General features: G+C 39.8%; 1 long non-coding RNA gene and 1 pseudogene across 2 annotated transcripts; one reads left to right on the top strand and one right to left on the bottom strand.

The window, feature by feature from the left end:
* Nucleotides 1-1,712: 1,712 nt before the first annotated feature.
* LOC119742391 lies at nt 1,713-16,970 on the bottom strand. 2 transcript variants are annotated; one of them, XR_005272843.1, is made up of 6 exons: nt 16,737-16,970; nt 14,237-14,312; nt 13,328-13,493; nt 3,417-3,566; nt 2,778-2,905; nt 1,713-1,857 (listed from the first exon to the last, which is right to left on the bottom strand). It is a non-coding gene; the product is annotated as an uncharacterized LOC119742391 (long non-coding RNA). The 2 variants fall into 2 exon arrangements; XR_005272844.1 differs by lacking the exon at nt 2,778-2,905 and having other exon boundaries at nt 16,737-16,968.
* A 2,668-nt stretch (nt 16,971-19,638) lies between these two features.
* On the top strand, nt 19,639-24,984 carry LOC119743233 (annotated as a pseudogene).
* The last annotated feature ends 1,612 nt before the right edge of the window (nt 24,985-26,596 follow it).

Genomic DNA, 26,596 nt, shown 5'->3' with positions numbered 1-26,596 from the left:
CTCCATGTCTGTATGATGTTTAAATGCAAAGCAATATTCTAATATTTCTTTTAGATGGACTCAAGGGTACTTCAAATTTGGGTAATTGAAAAATCAATGCTGTAAAATATGAATGTCGTTGTAAAGTTAGCATCATACAAGATGTATCTTAATTTGCACAGTATCCGAGGAATTGCTGCTTTTTATATGTTCATTAAAGCTGCAATTTCCTTGTGTAATTTAAAACTCTAAACACAAATAATACAGAAATGTACTATCACCAAATCGGTGTTTGAGCTCTTACGTCTTTCTGATACCTAGTAATATTTGGGAAAAAAAAGTTGCAGGGCAAACTATGTTTCTAAAAGTCACACACTTTTTATAGGACAAGCAAATTTGCATGTAAAAGCAAGAGCAGTGATAAAATACACAAAAGTGTACACTAGCAACATTTAAACAAACAGTGATTTTCCTGAATTTTGTTTTTAAAACCTAATTCTTGCTTGTGCAAATGTAATTGTTGAAAAATCCCTATTGAGTAAAAGAGCTTGCTGGTCAATGTTGAAAGTACAAACATATACCCTCAATATTCATGCCACAAAAGTAAGCCAACATATTGGTCAGCAAAGGGGATGACAAGGGTTTAAGTCTTTTGTGGCTTGTTTCTTTCTTTTCAGTAATTAATTCCTGACAGACATAATAGACAATGCACAATATGTACACCTGTCAATCTTTCTGTGTGTTGCATTCTTATTGGTTGGAATTGATCAGCATTAGCTACCAATAGGCCACGCCCCTCGACAGCCGATCCAATCAAACATGAAAGCTGATCTACGTCTTTTGCAAAAAGGAAACTTCAAAGGAAATACTTACCTTTGTAAGCACGAAGCCGGAAACCAGCAGTGTTATCTGTCAATAAAAATAATAAGAAATGAAACTGAAACGTTTGCACAATTTATCCAGAGCCAAGTTTCATGAAGACCCAACAAGAAATTAGGGGAATAACTGAGAAAAATCCTGCAACTTTCTGTTGCGGTGTTCATTCAAGGCACATCACATGCGCATCTACATGTGTTCACACTGTTTGTCCATTCCAGGCAATGTGCACTTTTAATTTAATGATGCAGTGCCTTGAACACCAATACTGGTGGATAGGTGTGCTCTATCCTTAAAAAAAAACAAGAAAAGAAATGCTTTGATGTCACATTTTACTTTCATTTAAGAGTGCCTAGGGTTGCTCTTTGCTTCTCTAAGAACTACTCTATTTTCTTTGCAAAGTCATGTTGACAGGATTCAACGCGCAGTATTTTCCCAGTTTGCCATTAAGTCCAGGGACAGTTGGTCTCAATCTGCCCCTGAATGAGAGAGTCTCTCTAAGCAGGGGGTTGGGGTTCACCTCAACTCTCATTGGTAGCCGGTGCAAGTCCCACTCAAGCAGCTGTGAATTGATTGGCTTTGTGTTTGGGTTTTCCTGGTTTTTTTTTTATTTTGTGACTTTTGTGTGTAGGGAAGACAGCTCATTTCAGAAATTATGTAAAACTTTGGTGCGTTTTAACTGATTCTCAAGAAAAAGAGGAAACATGTTCTGGGGCTTTAACAAATGTTCAGGGCAGCTGTACATGTAAGTCCACTTGCCAGAAAACTGTGTCTGGAAACAGTTCCTTGTCCAGTAAGACCACATTTCCATTCTGGCCCACAACCATCCTGTGTCTTTGGCCAGTAGCTCACCTTTGTTGCTTCAGCCAGGAAGACATCTCCCCAATGTTCCGTTGCAGCATCTTGGATAAATTCCTCAGAAACTCCCTGGTGTTGGTCTGTTTGGTGGATAGCTGGTCCTCATACGGCTGGTTCCACAGTGGAGTCACCATGTTGTTTAACCTGCAGATTGGGAGAAGAGCAAAAAGCACACTCAGTATTTCAGAGTCTTAAGAATTTCACAATTGTGAACGCTTCAACTGCTATTACCCTTTTTTGAGAGATGGCACAGACACAATCGAAGGGCGCCATTTGATTTGGATAAATTTGGGGTCAATACAAAAGACTCACCCAAACCAAATATTACCCTCGTATTGTGTCCACCATATCTCATTATGGGTAATGGATAGTCAGTGGAACTTGTGATCTTTCTACATACAACCATTCTCATAACTTCAGTTCGTAGTTCTGGTGGTGCATGTGCAAAGTAAATTTTAGGCTTGAAACACTAAGGGAAATGTGTTCAACTTGTAAAGTTCATCAGATAAAATAAGAGTCATTTAAAGTGTGAATCACAAACTCTACACAGACATGGAAGCTTTGATGCTCTCCCTTCAAGGAGAATAAATGACAAGGAAGAGAAAACTGACCACGTAACTATTCCACTCAACAAATTTCATGTTCACAATGTCAAATGAGCTATGGAACTGACTGGTTGGGCTCTTAAAATAGTAATCTCTGGATGTCAGAATGGTTTTCTTGTGATGATCATGAACTACTTGAACTACTAAAAAAATCTACTACAGTGAAGGAAATCACATTCTTTGAACTTCCACTTTCAAGGGGTATCAAGCCTAAATGGCAGTAAAGGCAGGGTCTACCTTCCTATATCCTACAAAATCCTCCAAAATAAATGGACAGAACAGAATTGATCAATTCCATCAAATGAGCCTTTTTCTACACTTGCATGATTTTAATACCACAGAGCACAGTGAAAGAAATGAGTGTTGTAATGACTTCAGTTGGTTGAGAACCGGAGTACTTTTCTAATGGATGGTGGTTCGAATCCAGCCCAACCCTGCATTCTATCTCAATGTCTTCACCTCTCTTCTACTGGTCAGCTGTCCTCCTCCTTCCTCCTCTCAGCTTCTTGGGTGTTTTCATCAGATTCCTCTTGGCTTCTCTTCAGAGCGAGGCTCTTAGTGTACAGGTCCTCAACTGGCTTGGTAAGCTACGGGAAAAGAGTTATTGCAGGAACGTGAACCTGTAACCACAGCAATAGCAGCCACTAGACCCCTTGCACAGGCAGCCAATGCGGAGGCAGTTCTTATTCATTTAAATCCAATGACAAGTGCCAACAGAAACTCGTGTCAATAATGAAGCCACAATGGACTAATAGTGAATACCTTGGCTTTGAGCACTTGTCCTTTCCATGCGAGTCCCACTCAAGCAGCTGTGAATTGATTGGCTTTGGGTTGGGTTTTCCTGTTTGTTTTTTTTATTTTGTGACTTTTGTGTGTAGGGAAGACAGTTCATTTCAGAAATTAGGTAAAACTTTGGTGAGTTTGACTGATTCTCAAGAAAAAGAGGAAACATGTTCTGGGGCTTTAACAAATGTTCAGGGCAGCTGTACATGTAAGTCCACTTGCCAGAAAACTGTGTCTGGAAACAGTTTCTTGTCAAGGAAGATCACATTTCCATTCTGGCCCACAACCATCCCGTGTCTTTGGCGGGTAGCTCACCTTTGTTGCTTCAGCCAGGGAGACATCTCCCCAATGTTCCATTGCAGCATCTTGGATAAATTCCTCAGAAACTCCCTGGTGTTGGTCTGTTTGGTGGAAAGCTGGTCCTCATACGGCTGGTTCCACAGTGGAGTCACCGTGTTGTTTAACCTGTAGATTGGGAAAAGATGTGAAAAGCAAATTCAGTATTTCCAGAGTCTTAACAAATTTTGGAAAAACTGAATAGCTCAACTGCTATAAGCCTTTTGCGATATATGGCAGACACAATACAAGGGTGTTATTTGATTTGGGTATATTGGGGTAACTTATGCAAAAGCCTAGACCCAAACCAAATAGCGCCCTCGTATCGTGTCCACCGTATCTCCAAAGGGTAATGGATTGTGTGTGGAACTTGTCATCTTTCTACATACAACCATTCTCCTAACTACAGTTCATAGTTCTGGTAGTGCATGAGCAAATTAAAGATTAAGCTTGAAACAATGAGGGTAATGTGTTCAACTTAGACAGTTTATCAGATAAAATAAGAACCATCTGAAACTGTGAATCGCACACACAATCTACATAGACATGCAACCTTTAATGCTGTACCTTCTAGGGTAAAAAACAAGGAAACTGTCCACATAACAGTTTTACTCAACAAATGCCAGATGAAGTACTTAACTTACTTAAAGTTCCGTGCTATTTTCGAGTTTCATCCCGAAAAACAGATTTCTTTACCAATCTGCTATTTTTCAAGCAATACAAAAGTTATTCACTTTTGAATGAAACACCAAACACAAAAAAGCTCACGTTCAGTTATTGAATTATTGCTTTACAATTCCAAATTATTGGCTGCCAAACATTATTTCTGTTCTTGCTGGATAGGCTGGTTCCCCCCCCCCCCACAATCAGTATCAATAATGTACGGACGGGAGCCAATCTGTTGGCAAAGCTGGTCATCAGTTTGGGCCGAGAACAAAAAGAAAAGTTCAGGGGTAATTTCTTAGTATAACATTTGATAGCAGAAGTCTAAGTACACTTTCAATTTCAAGCAAGAGAGTGTAGGAATTCCATGGTTTCAAATCTTTGTTGATGCAGTGACTATTTATATCTGCATTTTAAATGTCTTTCTTGATTATCCAAACACCAAATGTAAAGCTTGTGTCAAGTTTCTATATGTGAGATATAAATAAATATGTTGTAAGCAAAATGTAGTGAACGACCCGAAAGATTTTGTGTCATTTTTTGATCTGCATCTAATTTTATTCAGTTATAGATAATTCAAGCGTTACGTTATGTCTGTGATCTTTAATAAGGGAATAACAGTGTGAGGAGCCGGTCTTCACTGCGTGATAATGACCGGGTGTGGGGGTGCCCGCTGTTAATGGACCGAGACGAAGTCGAGGTCCATTAACAGCGGTCACCCCCACACCCGGTCATTATCACGCAGTGAAGACCGGATCCTCACACTGTTATTCCCATTAATAAATACCTTTATAACGAAATAAACAGTTAAAATGCTCCAATTTTGTGACTTTTTTCCGGCGATATTTCCAGACTATTTTGTGTTCATGTTCATGGGCCATATTTTAGCTTAACAGCTATAATGACGTAAACTCAACAGAAACTGCTGCCGTAGCGAAACAAATTACAACAATGTTTTCATATCTTTACCTGATGGAGGAAGCTGAAATCTCGTTTACACATTCCTTGTGTCCAGAATTACAAAAATGCTTGGTTTAGGAAAGGTAAATATGTCGGTGGGTGAAGTGTTTCAAAGAAAATAAATCGTAGATCTACGCTTTCGTCGTAAACATCCTCAGTATATACTGCACTGCTGTACGATGTCGTTTCAAAACTTCCTTACGCGCGCGCACGCACGCATCCCTAGCAACAGTGTTGCGTACGCGCGCGTCAGTCTCACGCGATGGGGGTTGAGCGCATGTGCAGTGCTCAATTGTTAAAAGCTACCGCAGGACTGTTACTATATTTTGACCAATCATTGGCTTGCATGGGGCTGAACAGGGCTTGATCAATGCTGGTTCAGGGGCCATTTATTCGCTTGATCTTTGAAGCCGGTCCATTATCACCGTTAATGACCGGCCACGTGATCGAGTCTCGACCAATCAGAAACCATCAACTCTCCAAGGTATTTATTAATGAGCTGTAAAACTCTGTAAAAAGTGCAGAGTGCCATTTCACTTTTTTTTAAGTAAGCTAGATATGAGCAAAACCTTAGTGACGGATTACACAATGTACATGTAAAAAAGTCTTGAAGAGAAAATAAAAAGTTATTCTGAAGCACATCTATGCCAAAGTCAACTGTAAAACTCTATTGTCTACTTTGGTTTAGTATGCATTCAAAACAAGGAACAAAGAGCTAATCCTTACAAATCTTAGAGATAAAAAAACACTAAGGGGAAAAAATGCAGAAGCTTTATGTTTCAACTACACATTGCTCCAGGTCTTATATTCGCTGTTAGTATAAAACTGGAGTGATCTTGAAATAGGACAGAACACTCTTTGCTACATCTGAATAAAATGTTGGATATGGAGAACGATGAAGTTGAAAAGCACCTTGAGAACTTTATCAAGACTCACAAAAGAATTAACAAATACTATGGTTAAGTACTGAAATCAATGCACCAATCGGCCTCCTCTTAAACTTGGTCTTTCTCTTCACAGGCATTCGAGTGAAGTCAATGAGTACAATCATCAACATCTACTTATCCAATCTGGCTGTGGCTGACTTGCTCTTCCTTATGACTCAATATATATTTGTATTGTGTTCATCCGAAGTGTACAAAGCATTCCAGAGTGTCAAATAAATCCCGGGACATACCGTTATTTCGTTTTACGGTTTTGGATTTCCTCAAAAACAAAAACAGTCAACGAACCATTGACCGTTTTGTCGTTTTACAGTTTTATAAAACGACAAACGGTATTAATATCAATACGGTTTCTCCGTTTTATAAGTTTAGTAAAATCATTATAGCATAACAATCGATTATTTTTGTTTTACGCAAATAACTTTGAAAAACAGCAAGATGGTCAGTATTGAATACACACTGTTTTTTTATTTTAGTGTCATAGTTAACAGTCCGTGGTGCATTTTGTGGCGGTGGGCAAGGGGGTGGAGGGGGACCCTGCTTTACACGAGTGTTGGCTCGGCATAATTAATGCGTGGTGTGATTCCTGGCGCGAACCCTGACCCCCTTCTCATGCGATTCAGTTGGTGGGGCTTAAATAGTTGCAAGCAAAAATGGCGCTGGAAAACTGCAAGGGAGGGCATTACTTTCACAATGGATACAGGATGGTATATATAAGACGTTTGATGAAGTTGCAGATATTTTGAAGGAAATTGGAGTTTAAGTCGACGCGGCTCTTCAATAGCTAATTCGCAAATTCTGTCGTGAGAACGAAAATGTAAGGAGGGCCCAGGCAATGACTGGATCCCAAGGACGCATTAACATTCCTAGGTGCATTGCTTAATTGCCGAACCTAAATCAAAAAAATGGTCGGCAAGACTATTGACCATTTTGTCATTGTCATGATTTTGTAAAACAACACTCTAAAATAAATCAACTAACCGTTTAACGCTTTATACAATTAAAAACAACAACAAAAAGTATTTTTTGTGTGCGACTTAATACAGTTTGACCGTTTCACAAAACTGTAAAACGACAAAACAGTCAATAGTTCGTTCACGGTTTTTGTATTTGAGGAAATCCAAAACGGTAAAACAAAATAACGGTATGTCCTAGGATTCAAATACATGTTTGTTGCTGTTTCTACTTATTTTGTAGTGATCATAGCAGCTGAGGTGGGAAGAGGCCAGATATGAATCCCTGAGAGATTTCAGCTCACTTAAGTCAGGATCCAGGGGGGAAAAAATCATTTCAGTTTTCGGCCGAAATAGCCCAAATCTTGAAAAGTTTTCCATATCCGCAGTCATCAAAAATACTCATTTTTGGCCTCCAAATCCAACATCACGAAATTAAGTCAAATGTTCACACAAGGTGGGAAGAGGCCAGATATGAATCCCTGAGAGATTTCAGCTCGCCTAAGTCAGGACCCAGGGACAAAATAAACATATCAGTTTTCGGGGGAAAAAGCCCTAATCTTGAAAAGTTTTCCATATCCGCGGTCATCAAAAATAATCATTCTTGGAATGAAAATCCAACTTCACAAAATTAAGTGAAATGTTCACACAAGGTGGGAAGAGGCCAGATACGAATCCCTGAGAAATTTCAGCTCACCTAAGTCAGGATCCAGGAAGAAAATAAACATTTCAGTTTTCGGGGGAAAAAGCCCTAATCTTGAAAAGTTTTCCATATCCGCTGTCATCAAAAATACTAATTTTTGGAATGAAAATCCAACTTGACAAAATTAAGTGAAATGTTCACACAAGGTTAGATGAGGCCAGATATGAATCCTTGAGATATTTCAGCTCACCTCATTCAGGAACCAGGGAAAAAATAAACATTTCATTTTTCGGCTGAAATAGTCCTCATCTTGAAAAGTTTTCCATATCCGCTGTCATCAAAAATACTAATTTTTGGCCAGAAATTCCAAATTCACGCACTTTAGTCAAATGTTCACACAACGTGGGACGAGGCCAGATATGAATCCCTGAGAGATTTCAGCTCACCTAAGTCAGGATCCAGGAAGAAAATAAACATTTCAGTTTTCGGGGGAAATAGCCCAAATCTTGAAAAGTTTCCCATATCCGCGGTCATCAAAAATACTCATTCTTGGCCCGAAAATCCAAATTCACGAAATTAAATCAAATGTTCAGCAAGGTGGGAAGAGGCTAAATATGAATCCGTGAGAGATTTCAGCTCACCTCAGTAAGGATCCAGGGAGAAAATAAACATTTCAGTTTTCGACCGAAATAGCCCTCATCTTGAAAAATTTGTCATATCCGCGGTCATCAAAAATACTCATTTTTGGCCTAAAAATCAAACTTCATGCACTTTAGTCAAATGTTCAAAACAAGGTAGGAAGAGGAGAGATACGAATCCCTGAGAGATTTCAGCTCACCTAAGTCAGGATCCAGGGAGAAAATAAACATTTCAGTTTTCGACCGAAATAGTCCTCATCTTGAAAAGTTTTCCATATAGGCGGTCATAAAAATACTCATTTTTGACCCAAAATCCAACTTCATGCACTTTAGTCATATGTTCATACAAGGTAAGAAGAGGCGAGATATTAATCCCTGAGAGATTTAAGCTCATTAAAGTCAGGATCCAGGAAGAAAAAAAACATTTCAGTTTTCGGCGGAAATAGCCCAAATCTTGAAAAGTTTCCCATATCCACAGTCATAAAAAATACTCATTTTTGGCGTGAAAATCCAACTTCAGGCAATTAAGTCAAATGTTCACACAAGGTGGGAAGAGGCCAGATATGAATGCCTGAGAGATTTCAGCTCACCTAAGTCAGGACCCAAGGAGAAAATAAACATTTCAGTTTTCGGCCGAAATAGTACTCATCTTGAAATTTTTTCGATATCCGCAGTCATCAAAAATACTCATTTTTTGGCCTAAAAATCCATTTTCACGCACTTTAGTCAAATGTTCACACAAGGTGGGGAGAGAGCAGATATGAATCCCTGAGAGATTTCAGCTCACCTAAATCAGGACCCAAGGACAAAATAAACATTTCAGTTTTCCGCCGAAATAGCCCTAATCTTGAAAAGTTTTCCATATCCGCTGTCATCAAAAAAACTAATTTTTGGAATGAAAATCCAACTTGACAAAATTAAGTGAAATGTTCACACAAGGTAAGAAGAGGCCAGATATGAATCCTTGAGAAATTTCAGCTCACCTCATTCAGGATCCAGGGAGAAAATAAACATTTCAGTTTTCGGCCGAAATAACCCTCATCTTGAAAAGTTTTCCATATCCACGGTCATGAAAAATACTCATTTTTGGCGTGAAAATCCAACTTCACGCAATTAAGTCAAATGTTCACACAAGGTGGGAAAAGGCCAGATATGAATCCCCGAGAGATTTCAGCTCACCTAAGTCAGGACCCAGGGACAAAATAAACATTTTAGTTTTCCACCAAAATAGCCCTAATCTTGAAAAGTTTTCCATATCCGCGGTCATCAAAAATAATCATTCTTGGAATGTTAATCCAACTTCACAAAATTAAGTGAAATGTTCACACAAGGTGGGACGAGGCCAGATATGAATCCCTGCTAGATTTCAGCTCACCTAAATCAGGACCCAAGGACAAAATAAACATTTCAGTTTTCGGCGGAAATAGCCCAAATCTTGAAAAGTTTCCCATATCCACAGTCATCAAAAATACTCATTTTTGGCCGGAAAATCCAACTTCAGGCAATTAAGTCAAATGTTCACACAAGGTGGGAAGAGGCCAGATATGAATCCCTGAGAGATTTCAGCTCACTTAAGTCAGGACCCAAGGAGAAAATAAACATTTCAGTTTTCGGCCGAAATAGTACTCATCTTGAAAAGTTTTCGATATCTGCAGTCATCAAAAATACTCATTTTTTGGCCTAAAAATCCATTTTCACGCACTTTAGTCAAATGTTCACACAAGGTGGGAAGAGGCCAGATATGAATCCCTGCTAGATTTCAGCTCACCTAAATCAGGACCCAAGGACAAAATAAACATTTCAGTTTTCCGCTGAAATAGCCCTAATCTTGAAAAGTTTTCCATATCCGCTGTCATCAAAAATACTAATTTTTGGAATGAAAATCCAACTTGACAAAATTAAGTGAAATGTTCACACAAGGTAAGAAGAGGCCAAATATGAATCCTTGAGATATTTCAGCTCACCTCATTCAGGATCCAGGGAGAAAATAAACATTTCAGTTTTCGGCCGAAATAACCCTCATCTTGAAAAGTTTTCCATATCCATGGTAATGAAATTACTCATTTTTGGCGTGAAAATCCAACTTCACGCAATTAAGTCAAATGTTCACACAAGGTGGGAAAAGGCCAGATATGAATCCCTGAGAGATTTCAGCTCACCTAAGTCAGGATCCAGGCAGAAAATAAACATTTCAGTTTTCGGGGGAAAAAGCCCTAATCTTGAAAAGTTTTCCATATCCGCTGTCATCAAAAATACTAATTTTTGGAATGAAAATCCAACTTGACAAAATTAAGTGAAATGTTCACAGAAGGTTAGAAGAGGCCAAATATGACTCCTTGAGATATTTCAGCTCACCTCATTCAGGAACCAGGGAAAAAATAAACGTTTCATTTTTCGGCCGAAATAGTCCTCATCTTGAAAAGTTTTTGATATCTGCAGTCATCAAGAATACTCATTTTTGGCCTGAAATTCCAACTTCACGCACTTTAGTCAAATGTTCACACAACGTGGGACGAGGCCAGATATGAATCCCTGAGAGATTTCAGCTCGCCTAAGTCAGGACCCAGGGACAAAATAAACATTTCAGTTTTCGGGGGGAAAAGCCCTAATCTTGAAAAGTTGTCCATATCCGCTGTCATCAAAAATACTAATTTTTGGAATGAAAATCCAACTTGACAAAATTAAGTGAAATGTTCACACAAGGTTAGAAGAGGCCAGATATGAATCCTTGAGATATTTCAGCTCACCTCATTCAGGAACCAGGGAAAAAATAAACATTTCATTTTTCGGCCGAAATAGTCCTCATCTTGAAAAGTTTTCGATATCCGCAGTCATCAAGAATACTCATTCTTGGAATGAAAATCCAACTTCACAAAATTATGTGAAATGTTCACAAAAGGTGGAAAGAGGCCAGATATGAATCCCTGAGAGATTTCAGCTCACCTAAGTCAGGATCCAGGAAGAAAATAAACATTTCAGTTTTCGGGGGAAAAACCCCTAATCTTGAAAAGTTTTCCATATCCGCTGTCATCAAAAATACTAATTTTTGGAATGAAAATCCAACTTGACAAAATTAAGTGAAATGTTCACACAAGGTTAGAAGAGGCCAGATATGAATCCTTGAGATATTTCAGCTCACCTCATTCAGGAACCAGGGAAAAAATAAACATTTCATTTTTCGGCCGAAATAGTCCTCATCTTGAAAAGTTTTCGATATCCGCAGTCATCAAAAATACTCATTTTTGGCCTGAAATTCCAACTTCACGCACGTTAGTCAAATGTTCACACAACGTGGGACGAGGCCAGATATGAATCCCTGAGAGATTTCAGCTCACCTAAGTCAGGATCCAGGAAGAAAATAAACATTTCAGTTTTCGGGGGAAATAGCCCAAATCTTGAAAAGTTTCCCATATCCGCGGTCATCAAAAATACTCATTCTTGGCCCGAAAATCAAATTTCACGAAATTAAATCAAATGTTCAGCAAGGTGGGAAGAGGCTAAATATGAATCCGTGAGAGATTTCAGCCCACCTCAGTAAGGATCCAGGGAGAAAATAAACATTTCAGTTTTCGACCGAAATAGCCCTCATCTTGAAAAGTTTGCCATATCCGCGGTCATCAAAAATACTCACTTTTGCCCTAAAACTCCAACTTCATGCACTTTAGTCAAATGTTCAAAACAAGGTAGGAAGAGGCCAGATATGAATCCCTGAGAGATTCCAGCTCACCTAAGTCAGGACCCAGGGACAAAATAAACATTTCAGTTTTCCGCCAAAATAGCCCTAATCTTGAAAAATTTTCCATATCAGCGGTCATCAAAAATAATCATTCTTGGAATGAAAATCCAACTTCACAAAATTAAGTGAAATGTTCACACAAGGTGGGAAGAGGCCAGATTTACATTTCATTTTTCGGCCGAAATAGTCCTCATCTTGAAAAGTTTGCCATATCCGCGGTCATCAAAAATACTCATTTTTGGCCTGAAAATCCAACTTCATGCAATTAAGTCAAATGTTCACACAAGCTGGGAAGAGGTCAGATATGAATCCCTGAGAGATTTCAGCTCATCTAAGTCAGGATCCAGGAAGAAAATAAACATTTGAGTTTTCGGCCGAAATAGCCCAAATCTTGAAAAGTTTCCCATATCCGCGGTCATCAAAAATACTCATTTTTGGCCTGAAAATCCAACTTCATGCAATTAAGTCAAATGTTCACACAAGGTGGGAAGAGGCCAGATATGAATCCCTGAGAGATTGCAGCTCATCTAAGTCAGGAGCCAGGGAGAAAATAAACATTTCAGTTTTCGGCCGAAATAGCCCAAATCTTGAAAAGTTTTCCATATCCGCGGTCATCAAAAATACTTATTTTTGGCCTGAAAATCCAACTTCGCGAAATTAAGTCAAATATTCACACAAGGTGGGAAGAGGCCAGCTATCAATCCCCCGAGAGATTTCAGCTGAAAAAAAAAAAAAAAACAAGAGAAGAAATGCTTCTCTTTCAAATTTGATTTACTTTTAAGAGTGTCTAGGGTTGCTCTTTGCTCCTCTCGAAACTACTTCAATTTTTGTTTGTAAAGTCATGTTGACCGGATTCAACAAGCAGCATTTTTCCTTAACACAGGATGATGCCATTGCCCTTCCCCCACCACCCTGGTCAAAATATGGGAGGGGTGGGGATGAACCCCCCACCCCCTGGTGTTTATGCCATGAGACCCAGTTTGCCACTAGGTCCACGGACAGTTGGTCCCAATCTGAGTTTCTATAAGCAGGGGCTTGGGGTTCACATCCCACCAATGACAGAAAGCATCAAATCCAAAGGATATACACATCATCTTCAATGTCAGGGATATTTATCCAACAAACTTTGATATGCTTGGTTATCAAGTGGTAAAAACATGTGCAAATCCCACCCACGAAAGCTGGGGAATTTGTTGCTAGTTATCTCCAGAAAACACTTAGTAGACCTATACAATACTTTCAAATTTACATTGGTGAAGGGCAGAACTAGACATGAACACTGACAACTCCCCTACATAAACGATCCAATGCTAAAAGACAATGGGAACAGACCTAAACATCAAAACTTCTTACCGAATAGGAATCAGTCACAGACCCTGAACACACCCGACATGCCGGTTGCCGTCCTTCCATGCACTGGCCATGCATCAAGACAAAACACTCCCTGGTGTTGGTCTGTTTGGTGGATAGCTGGTCCTCATACAGCTGGTTCCATAGTGGAGTCACTGTGTTGTTTAACCTGCAGATTGGAAAAGGATGAACAAATTGCGCTCAGTATTTCAGAGTCTTAACCAAGTTTGAGTAATAGTAAATGGTGCAACTGCTATTAGCCATTTTTGAGATATTGCAGACACAATTTCAGGATGCTGGTTTGGGTAAATTTGAGGCCAATACAAAATACTTAATCCAAACAAATGGCACCAATTGTATCCACAATATCTGAGTTTAGAACTGCAGTACATTTCTATGTTGGTGGTTTGAATCCAGCCCAACCCTGCATTCTATCTCCTCTTAGCTTCTTGGGTGTTTCATCAGATTCCTCTTGGCTTCTCTTCAGAGCGAGGCTCTTAGTGTCCGGGTCCTCAACTGACTTGGCGAGCTACGGAAAAGAGTTATTGCGGGAATATGAACCTGTAACCACAGCAATATTAGCCACTAGACCCCTTGCACTGGTAGCCAATGCGGAGCCAGTTCTTGTTCATTTTAATCCAATGACAAGTGCCGACAGAAACTTAGCGTGCGGGCGGCGTGCAATAGATCAAAAGGGATGGGACGAAAATGCACAGTGAATGGAACAAAAAATGCAATGGTTTGATTAATGAATGCCGCGTGACCTACAATCCTCCAATCAAATGACACGGATTTACTTGGCTGTTATATAATAGCCAATGCTGAGGCAGTTCTTATTCATTTAAATCCAGTGACAAGTGCCAACAGAAACTTGTGTCAATAATGAAGCCACAATTTACTAATAGTGAATACCTTGGCTTTGAGCACTTGTCCTTTCCATTTGTGTCCGTTGAGTACTTTCAATGCCTCCTCCTTATCTTCTTGGCAGCTGAGGGATGAAACAAACGATTGGATTTCCATCAGTTAATCCATCGCAAGCACTGAATGTAACAGGAAAGGAGATGAATATTTGTAAGATGGAATGTTTGTGTTGGGTGGGGGGAGGATTGAAAGTTGTGTTCCCTGTGCTTTTTTTCGAGTTTCATCCCAAAAATTAGATTTCTTTTCTAAATTAATATTTGGTTTTGCCCTTCACTTACGTATAAACACTGTATACTCGGTGTGTTACCTCCCAAGTGAAAGTTAGAAAAAATCACTCGGGTTGGACTTGAACCCACGACCTCCTGCTTTCTAGTACAAACGTCTTACCACAAAAAAAACACAGAGCTTGCGGGATTGGTTGGCTGGTTCGAATCTGATGTACATTGTACATAGCAGCGGGTACCGCATCTAACTATTCATAAGATGGAATTTTGCGTTGGGGTGATGTAAATCAATATTAGGTTTTGCCCTTTGCCGAAGTATAAACACTGTATACTCATTTCTGAATTGCTTTTTTTCTAGCAATACAACAGTTATCCACATTTGAACAACAAAACAATCAGCCAATGTTGTGTTTTGATGGACATTTTTGAACTTAATTAGTCTTTTGTGCTGCAAACAATTTTGCGGGTTCTGTATCTATGAGGCTCAGCTCACGCGGAGCATCATAGTTCTAGGAGTACAAAAGTCAGTTTTGAAGAGAACTCGTAAAAATAGAGGTTTCCTAAAGATAAGGATTACCCCTACATATGTTCTCAATGTCGCCAACTAATTGGGGTGGTCGGAAAAAATCCATACTGGGCCACCACTCAGAGCTCCTGCACAAAGTCTATGGGCCATGACAGAACACATATTACAGTCGTTTTCCTAGTTTCGGATAGCAAACATCATTTAGGCTGCTTTCAGCTCAATTACTCCACAAATTCAAGTGATATTGGTTCAATAGTTTACCTTGAGTAAAAAGTCAAAAGTACTAACGTCACTTTTCCTAGTTCCGGATCGTTTCAATCAGATGCGAATGGATCCAAAAATCCTTTGTGCTAAAAAAGAATCACACGAATAATGAAAGGTTTGCGGAAACACCATGTGTGAATAATTTCTCAACTAAGAGAATGGTTCTGAAAAAAAAACAGAGGTATCAACTCGACGTTCCGGACAGTATGCTCAGACCGTCTTCAGGAGAGTGCCTTAACTCTAAGAAAGTGTATACTTGAGTAGCAAAAGACGAAATCATTGAAGTGTGAAGTTGCATCCTGTGAGGATGTCAAGTAGACAGGATCCTAGAGCAAGCTTGGTGCCCACTGAAGTGAAACAGTAGGGTTGCAGTGTCAGTAGACGGAGGACCTAGGGTATAGGAGACCCTTCAGTCTTAGGTGGTAGCTGAGGACCTAGGGTATAGGAGACCCATCAGTCTAAGTCGGAACGTCGAGTTTATACCTCTGGTTCTTTTCAGAACCATTCTCTTAGTTGAGAAATTATTCGCACATGGTGTTTCCGCAAACCTTTCATTACTTAGTATCTCCACCTCAAATTTTACTTAAGAATCACACGAGCGAATCAATTTTTTTTCAGCCAGAACTTACAAAATTAAGCATATTTTCTGATAAAGTATTATTTCATTTTTCCAAAATAGTTCATTCCAGAGAATTCCACCAAATTTAACAAAGAGAAAAACGTAAATGATTTTGAAACGTTTGTCTGCAGCGTAACGGCACGAACTCACGCACAGACCGAATATATTTTGACACAGCACACAGAATACGTCACACAAAATCCATTAATGCGCGTGAAGTTGGGTCATAAGGGACGAACAGGTACACACGTAAACATTCGATGGAAGATTTTATATGACTTTAGTGTATAAACAAAATATTCAAAATCACACGGTTCGAGTGATGTACCGAGGAGAACATTTTTCGTCAGTTCGCTGCAGCAGCTCCCACGAGTTTCTACAAACCATTCAAACAAGTCTAAGTGCGAGTCGAAAATTTGGCAGAAATTTCTCTTCTAAGATTTTATCAAAAAGATCTTCGTGTATCAAGAAGCTTACATTTTCCTTTTTAAAATGCACTTCGTCAGAAAAAAATATTGGACTCCAATTTGGAGACTAATCCAAAAAAAAGGTATGTTTTTATTTGAAGCTATCCGGAACTACTGTAGGAAAAATCCAGAATTTTTGTACTCCTTAATAATGTTTTTCCATCAGATTTACAACTTTTGGTTCTTTTCAGGTCATATTAGTGGCCCAGTATGAACATTTTTCCTTTTTTAACTAAGCATCTCAAACTTTTCACGAACACACACGACGAAACATCATAAAAAGTTACGCTATAAACGCAGTGCGTCTACGGCTACTTCTGCAGTACATTTCACTAAATAAAATAATGCAGATTTCACCAATAGCTATTAAAAACAACCAAATTAATGTTACCTTTAATGAAAACAAACTTGTAGTACTGATACTGACGTAATACTAATAAATAAGAAAGTTTTCAGCCACTCAGACCAGAGTCAGAAGAATACGGGTAGCGGCAGATTTACACGAGTCGCGTGTTTATGTTGTTGTTGAATGCTGCCCTCATGTGTCGCTCGATTGGCAGCATGCAAGCTGTTTCGAAACCTCGGTCTATAGGGTGCATACCTGCAAATAAACTCCCATAGACACTAGTGCTAAATGCCCATACTTCAAAATTCTTTTAAAAATACTCAAATCTCTCACAGGTATTCAAGCTGCACAGAACAATGATGATCAATGTGTCATCTTTCATTTTCTTTTCAATTTATGGTGGGTTGACCATTGACTTTTCGAGATATTTTCACGCAAAGAAGACGACCCCTATTTTCCCCAAAGCGGAAAAGTAGCCATCTTGAAAAACGATCCCTCCACAACATGGCAAAATAGCGCCACTTTCGAGCCCAATAGCATCCAAAATGCTCAGAATTGAAAGCCCCAAGTCCGGGCCAGAGGTTCACTACCATATCTCTTCAATTCCCCAATTTTACGGCGCTCAGAACTCTCTAATATAGAATAACTCTCTAATATAGAATATTTTGAGGGTATAACTTTTATTCATGAGCTTGGCGGATCGATTTACCGGTATGCACCCTTCATCGCAGACTCGCAGATTCATCATTGATCTGGCATCCGTCTTTTTTTTTTTACGAGACGCATACGTCTCCCGTAACGGAAGCCTAATAACACCTATTGTCTCTTCTTATTAGACAACTCACGCTTTCTGAGTAGCTGTGTGGAAATTTCATAATCTTCAAATTATTATAACAGACGAAGCCGTAGCTGGCTTCGAATTTTGGAAAAACCCTTTAAACCACTTTTTTTTCCTGGAGGGCGCTGTTTACGCTGAAAACTAGTTTTTCCTCTTACTTAAGGGGAAGATACAACATTTGCAAACATCAAAAAATGAAATGATAAAATTATCACGAAATACCTTACTGGATTGTTAAGGAATGACAGTCTGAAGCATCCTGTAAAATCGTGGCTCCTGGTGTGCTGACATTTTCAAGAAACACTGTATTTTTCCAACACTGGTCAGCCGACCAGCGTTGGAGAAAACTGGATTTTTTCAAAAACTGCTCCTAATTTTTTATATTTAGTTATTCCGCATTTTCTTTGCAGTTGATTACACACCTGTAAAGGGGTACAAGCCAGCTACACCGATTCTCTGAACTTACAATTCCCCCCAGTCTATAAATTGCTCCGTTTCATCTTAAGTGGAGTCAGGGAATCAGACTACAAGAACATGATTGGGTTTCTTGGTTTTTCCAGCATCTACAACCCCAAAACGTGAAACAAGTCAGTTTAACAATATTTGCTATACCATACTAAGCCTCCAAATCCATTTATTTCTGAAAATTGCAGCAAAAGCAAATGTTGAACATTCCTTTAATATTTTCCCCCAGAATGTATTTATGTGATTATTCAAGGCAAAGGAGTTATTGAACATGGCTATTCATATGGTAGGTACCCAAGAGATTCTGAAAAATTATTTATATTTTTTAGTAGGACACCTCGTCGTAAAAATAAATATAAAAAAAAATAAAAAAATAAAATCGCCCAGTTTCCGGACACTTCACAATACTGAATGGCTGCTGCTCGCTATGGCTAGTGCTAGGAGGCTTTTTCGGAAAGATTCCCATATCTGGCCATCACTAATGTTTTCCTTCAACGACTTATCAGCCATCAGAAAGTGATAATAATAATATGTCCTAAAAAGGGCGATCGTGAATTGAAGGGTCCGGTTCCTATAAGGGAACATTCCCCTTTAAAAATTATTAGACCTACCAAACTAGTTGGCGACATTCTCAATCAACAGGTATGTCATAGATAGAGGGCAGGTTTTTTTTTTTAGGGAAAAACATGCGACCAGAAAATCAAGATGGCGATCATCATGCGATGTACCGTGAGCACGCACGGTGTGCTGAATCGCAAGGCACAAACCGCGCAGGAAAATCATGTTTTCTACCCCTAGAATCTGTTCAGAATTGCAAAATGGGTCTCACTAGAATGAATTGAGAAAAGTCTGTTTTGATTGTAAAGGTGATTTTTGAGCAAAAAAAACATATTTTTGACTCTAATTCAATCAAAATAAAACAGGGGCCCTTCACTTCACGATCAACATTAAAAGTCAAATTTAGCAGGGAATTTATTGGGGTATTTACTGAGAAAACACACATTTTCAGACCAGTCTCATTCTGCACAGGATGACATTGACAAGTGGCCGGATACGGGAATCTTTCCATTCCAAAAAGAACATGCTTAGGGGGAGTTAGGGTCCTGCTTTTTGAAGAAAAAAAAGGAAGCGGGAGGCCTTTGTTTCTCTGTCCTCCAAAATGGTCGCCCGACAGGGCTATTTTTCAAGATGGCTGCCATTTGGGTTTTTTTTTAAATGGCTGCCATTAAATTCAGAAAATTACATACCAGCTTTATATCGAAATGTGTTTATAGCTCCATGATGCAACAGATACAATGCAAGAGGCCAAAATTTAAAAAAAAAATGGTTAAAAAAAGAGAGAAAAAAAATAAAAGGAGCGAAAGGAGGCAGCCTCCAAAAAGGAAGCAGGCAGAGACGCTTAATATGTTTTTGTTTTTAATTTTTTTATTTGGCCTAATTTGTTCCCCCCCTCCACTTTGAAAATTTCTGTGAAGGTTTTGATTGAGTAGAAAATGAGGTTTTTTTTACTGATTTTATCGGCATTGCTGTTTTATACATTTACATATTTTTTTTACATTTTGTACATCATACATATAAATTTGATTGTTGACATTTTTTCTCAATTGTTTTTTTTTTTGCAACTGTGGGCGCATCCATCAGTGTGGATGAAAGGCGCTGAGGCAGACTGGACACCCATACAATGCACAGACAGGGAGTGTAGCCACTCCTTGATAAAGGCTCCGCATCTGCACTGTCCATTCTGCTCCCAGGACAGTCTCTTCACTGATGAGATTCTCCTCAAGGCGCACTACAGGGTTAAGCACGTGGATAAAGGCATCAACTTTGGGGGTGAGTTTGCATTTGGGAACAAGACCAAGCGCTCGCATACTTGTGACTGGATCCCCAGAAATAAGTCTTAGGTTTTGAAAGGAAAATGTTTTCACTTTCTCTTCACAAGTCATGCTACAAGATGACTTGTGGTCCATGTTTGTGAAAATGTTTGTGAGTTGAATTAAGATAAGTTGAAGGTAGTGGACAGCAGGACAAGATAGTGGCATTTGTGGAAGTTTTATGAAATTGACAGATACCTGGGCTGGTTATTCTTAGCAGATACCAGTGTTTGATAGACTCAATTGTCACAGGCCATGCCCAAGCGCCGGCTGTGTCTCAGGAAAAACTTTGCATCCGGCCTGCCTGAACAAGAGTCCTAACTCAGGTCAATAGCTTACTTGTGCCTCTTACAGCAAGAGAACCATATAAAAAGATCCATATTTCTTTTTTTTTCAAAGTGCATATGGCTGTCAGCTTTTGTCAAAATTGCCAAACCAATCCTCTACTGTATTCCTCCCCAGATCTTAAAATGTTGCGGTGTTGAAGATCCTGCATCGTCCACGGCATCATTCACGGCCTACGTCCCCTGCTGGGATGGCGAGTGTGAAGATCTACTTTGCACCCATAAAGAAGCAACGACCAACGAAGACAGGGATGAAGCAGCCACTGATCTTTTCGGTAGGCTAAACGAGAAACGTAGGCAGAGATGGACAGAGACTGTGGAATCGATCAATTTCACCCATTCCAGCTGTCGGGCATGGCAAACCATCAACAACTCACGGGTAGGTCCACAACCCCAACACAATGTCCAATTACTGCAAATTCCATCGCATCTCAGTTGTTGAGCAAGGGTCACTTCCCCTACGTGGACAAGAACTTTACTAGAGCCACGTCGGCGAGAGTCAAGGAGCTACACCATGCGCAGGGGTGTGATCAAAACCTTTCAGGCGACTTCACGGCACACAAACTCCAGTTGGCCATCCAACGGCTAAAGACCGGCAAGGCTCCAGGCTGTTTGCCACGCATGCCCACAAGCTGCTCACGACATCGGCAGACGTCTCTAAGGCCGCCTGGGTAAAAACCAGCTGGAGAGTCCAGTAGACCTCAGCAGAACTACCTAGGCTACACCACTTCATAAACGACCCTATGTCTGGTCAAGACCTCCCACGAAAGCAGTGGACGACCCTCAACCGTCCGAGGGCTGGAGTCGGACGTTATGGTGCATCCATGAAAAGCTGGGGACTGGCAGACAGCACTTCCTGCGACTGCAGAGAACCAATCCAGACAGTAGACCACATCATCACCGCCTGCCCAAAACACCGGCCGCCTGATCAACCTGGAGGATGACACACTGGCCTGGCTCACCCTGACAGAGCTGCAAGTCTAAGGACATACATGTACGACAGAAGAAGAAGTCCTAAATTAACAACGCAATCTTCAGGTGTGTTCTGCGCGACATCACGCAGTACCACGAATGCGCGCGCCAATCTCCATAAAAGGAGTTGTGTACATCTTACTTGCAGGCTGGACACTCCATTATTTAGCTATAGATGAAAAAGGGGTGTTTAAAAAACATGAAGTGAATTTTTGTGAACAAAAGCAGGGTTTTTTGACCAAAAAGTATTTATGAATGGGAATAAATATGTGCTTGGTCGGTATTAATCACTCTGTTTAAAACTGGTTGGAGTCTGGGTGCTGATAATTATCGCACTTTCGGCTCGGATTAAAACCGACCAAGCACACATTTGTTCCTTTTAAACAGTAATAAGCTGATCAATGTTTGCACATGTGGTTAAACTACCATGGTTCACTCAGAAAATGTTGTAAATTCCCGATGCTTGAATTCCTAAACTCATTGGACTTATTTATAGCTTTAACCATAACAGAACTCAACCCATCAAACCCCAACGACATGTTTTGTTGGAATCTGTCAGGATGGGTACAGTACCCCTAAACTGACAGTCTTTTACATTGGGTTGGCACACCTCCAGAATCAAAGTCAGAAATATGTGTGTGTGCAGTTTCCCATATGGTGTTGGAATTTGCCAGGATGGGTATGGTTCCTAGTAAATCATGCTAGGGATTTAGGGTCAAAAGACTCTCTGAAATAAATTTCACAATCAAACATTTGACTCAAGTATCCATTCTTTTGAGAATGATTAGACACACCTTTTTGGTTTAATGTGTTTGAAAATGCACTTATTTTTAACCTTCACAGTTTCAGTGCTGTTTCAAGACAACTGAGTATGCCGTTGCTGTGATGTAATGGTCCCCTTGTATAATCTGCATGAAAAAAAAAACCATCAAATAAATTTAATCAGTTTGAATTTATGTACCTTGTGAGCAGGTATGGTAGTTCAACAAGGATTTGGGTGGATTATATCAAATGCCAACACTTTGTGCCTTTTAAAACAATTAATTGTGAACCTAAATTTATCACTGTACGTTTGTGTCGTAAATTGAATCTTTTGCAACCCTGCAGGTTTTAGTCTCATTTTATCCACCTTAACGACTTCACTCCACTATTTTACCCAGGATGTCAACCAGATCTTCACCACATACACTGACCCAGCACCCAACAGTACCAGCCTGGTAACACACCTCATAGTCCCCCAGTCACAGCAGCCATCGGAGACAGACACATCATCCCCGGGGCTATGAGCAGACTGACGGGCAGCAGCCGCAGATCGAGTACCAGTACGCCTGCATCAATGATCCGAGCCAGAGCACTGCCAATGGGGAAGGTAAGATGGTAAGAATATTAACGCTGACCCTCCAAGAATCCTTCAGCATCTACCCAGAGGTTAAGGTGGATAATGCCACCAGCAGTGAAGGATAATTAGAAGAAGCTGACCAAAAAGCCAAGGGGGAGGCATTTGATGCAAGGAAGAACTCTTCCCCCCCCCCCACCACCCACTTTGTTTTCAATTGATATATCGTGAATCCATATGGAAGAAGGGAATGGGTAGACAACAGCATGTTTAATACAGTTGTCTTCACTCCTGCACTTGTTTGGTCAATAAAATAAATAAAACAACAACCAAAAGTTCAGCATTTTTTTAGGGGGTTGGGGTGGATGAGGGCCAATATTGACAGAGGATTTTACAAATTGAAATTACAAGGTGCAAAGGGTGTGCCATTGGTGTTATTTAAGTATATTGAATTTTGGAGGATTCAGGAAGGTTCTAAGCAACAAAAAATATCTAATAAGTCAGGGTCGCAGTACATTTTGAGAGCTGACTTCAACAATTAATTAAATATTGGCATTTGTCCTTCACCTTGCCCACCTAATTTTAGGAATAAGGTTTGAAAAAGTGAGGGATTGCTTGCACCCAGTTACAAGGAATTACATGTTCTTGACACACTGCATCACTTTGGACTTTCTTGCCTGTATCCTGTTTTTACCGCTACATATCATTTGTCCCATTCAAGCGCAACACATATGTCGACCTTTCTACTCCATAAACTCCTCCCATCATTTGCCCTCTTTGTGTAGCCCACACCTGGAGTGACCTTTTGATGACCGACTTTCATTATTACAGGAATTATTATCCAGGATAATTACTCAACCTTTCCCTCTCGTAAACAGTTGTCCTTATTGAGATACCAGACGAAGGAAGCAAAGAGGATTTGGAGGACGAGACTTGCTACACAGAGCACAACTTGTCGCTGCTGCTGCAGGAGAAGGAACGTCTGGAGAAGACTCTTGAGCAGGAGCGGACCACGTGGGCCCAGACAGAGCACAGGATGAAAGGCACTATAGAAAGGCTTCGTACAAAGGTGAGTGGGCATTCCATCTGGTCTTGGTCTAAGAATGAGTTTGGATCTTGTTCCCTGCATGCAACAGGTACCAAGGGCGTCAATCGCTTCTCAAAAGTGGGAGGGGGGACATACCTTGATCAGAACTAATGCAGGCACACTAATGCGACTGCGTTCTTTCAGTGGTCAGATTTCTGTCAGGATGCCAGCTGTCATGGCTGTGGACGATCATGGTGTGCACTGTTGTTGTCATTGCTCTACATTTTCTACACGTTCTACGCTACACGTTCTACGTTGTTTTATGCGCTGACGCTGCTTATGATAAATGCAGACAAACCGTTGCACACATTTTGTACACAAGCTCAGATGTGTCGTTTATCCTTGTGTAGAGGATTCGTGGTTTCACTCAAACTCTAGTTGCACTAAATAACTGGGTAACAACACATGTGCCTTCTTAAGCATTCATGCTCCAACTGCACACATCATGAAGTGCATAAATGTCAGACTTTGGTGTGCGCTGTCATGGTTGTGATTGGTTACACATCATGGGGCAGAGCCTAATGGATTGGTCTATTAAAATTCCATCTGTAAACAAATAATTTCTCTGCCCATCCGTCTTGCCCTCCAGGTTGAGTATTTGTCCAACACAAACATGTCACTCAAGCAGCAGCTGTCCATGATTCACACGTCCAGTTTGAAACATCCAACCAACGACAGCGAGAACCAGTCCATTTTGCAAGAGTTACTGCAACACATGTCTGAGGAGCACACCCAGCTGCTGCACCACCATCTAGCACAGCTACGACTGTACGCTCAGGCCTGCGCATTATCCAAATCAGCCCCCGAGGAATCTGCAGCTGAATCTACAGTCTTGGTACCAGACCTGGCTGACCAATCACAGGACATCTCACACATGGCCATGATGTCGTCCTCGGAGGGCACCCTTGGGAACATGGAGCAGACAGTCGTCATGACGATAACGTCTGAGGAGGATTCGGAGCCGCTCGGCAACATCGTGGATAACCCCGGAGATACTGTGGGACATTACTCCTTGACTTTGGATAAGGACGTTCACTTGTCACCAAATGACATTCCATACCAGCTGACAAGCGAGGGACTGTCACCAAGACATGCCACCTCTGAGTCGGGTCACGTTTATCAATCAGGTAGAACTCATTCACATCACAACACAGGCTGTGATGTCACGCAACAGGATTTTCACAAGAACAAAAGTTGAAAATTGGTTCTTTCCAACAGCATGCCAAAAATATTCTGCCCCGATGGCTTTGACAAAAGAACGTTTGATGACAACATGTCAAATGAGGGACCACCATTAAAATGTGGGAGAACTAACAGCCTGAAAGCCACTTAACTAAATAAAACCGGACATATTTTGTAAATAGTGTACACTCAGTGTTGTCTTAGGGCTTAGTTGGGGGGGGGGGAATTGAACTAATGAGTTGAGTCTTCATGGAGGTTTGTCTTACCTGAATGAAAAATTTTACCAAAGCAACTGGCCTTGGTCTCTCCTATCTTTTCGAGTTCTCGATGGGCAAATCCCGAATCCGCTCAGTGAATGGGCGTCGTTGTAGGCCCAAACAGATCCATGTAGGTCCTCAAATCTATTACTGAAACATAAACGATGCAATTATGATTAACATTGAAACATTTGGTCGTATGTATAAAAACTAGCATTTGCTTTTTTTTTTACTACGTATTTTTAAGCATAACTTTTATTTGCATGAATAAAAATGAGAGCAAATGCTTTCACTATTTGCTTCAAGCTAAAAGTATTTGCTTTTTTACTTTTTGGCTTTTGCTAGACTAGAAGTGTGGACTGGTTTCAAACTTGAAAAAAATATAAATTTCAATTGACCTCAAAATTAATAAAATTTTAAAATCTAAAACTCCAACTGTGGGACTTGAACCAGCAACCTTCAGAAGTTCAGATTTAGGGTCATCAGTCCGTATTACTTGATTAAGCACAACTTCACACTATTTTGTGGATACAAAATTAACTGTAAAGTTTCAATTGACCTGAAAGGTAGTAAAATTTTGAAATCTAAAATTCCCAGCGTGGGAATGAACCTGCAACCTTTAGATTTATAGTCAGCAGTCTGAACCACTGCACTAAGCATAATTTCATGCTTTTTAGTGGTTACGGAATTAACTATCAAGTTTCAATTTACCCAAAAGAAATAAAATTTTAAAATCTAAAATTTCCACGCTGGATTTGAACCCACAACCTTAACATTTAAAGTCAGCAGTCCGTACCATTGTACTTAGCATAATTCTACTGTTTTAATTGGTTAAAATATTAACTATGAAGTTTCAATTTACCCAAAAATAAATAAAATCTAAAATCTAAAATTTCCAACCTGGATTGGAACCCGCAACCTTCAGATTTAGAGTCGGCAGTCCATACCATTGGACTAAGCATAATTTAACACTTTTTTGTGGTTACGAAATTAACTATAAAATTTAAATTTACCCTAAAAGACATAAAATTTTAAAATCTAAAATTTCCGCCCTGGATTTGAACCCACAACCTTCAGATTTAGAGTCAGTAGTCCATACCATTGGACTAAGCCTAATTTTACACTTTTTAAAGGTTACGAAATTAACTATAATGTTTTAATTTACCCAAAAAGTAAAACAATTTTAAAATCTAAAATTCCCACCCTGGATTTGAACCCACAACCTTCAGATTTAGAGTCAGTAGTCCATACCATTGGACTTAGCATAATTTCACACTTTTTAGTGGTTACGAAATTAACGATAAAGTTTAAATTTACCCAAAAAGAAATAAATTTTAAAATCTAAAATCCCCCCCCTGGAATTGAACCCGCAACCTTCAGATTTCGAGTCAATAGTCTATACCATTGGACTAAGCCGAATTTCACACTTGTTAAAGGTTACGAAATTAACTATAATGTTTTAATTTACCCAAAAAGTAACAAAATTTTAAAATCTAAAATTCCCACCCTGGAATTGAACCCACAACCTTCAGTTTCGAGTCAGAAGTCCATCC

The sequence above is a fragment of the Patiria miniata genome, unplaced genomic scaffold (genome assembly GCF_015706575.1).
Source record: "Patiria miniata isolate m_02_andy unplaced genomic scaffold, ASM1570657v1 HiC_scaffold_6, whole genome shotgun sequence".
Lineage (NCBI taxonomy): Eukaryota > Metazoa > Echinodermata > Asteroidea > Valvatida > Asterinidae > Patiria > Patiria miniata.
This window is presented reverse-complemented; position numbering and strand designations above follow the sequence as displayed.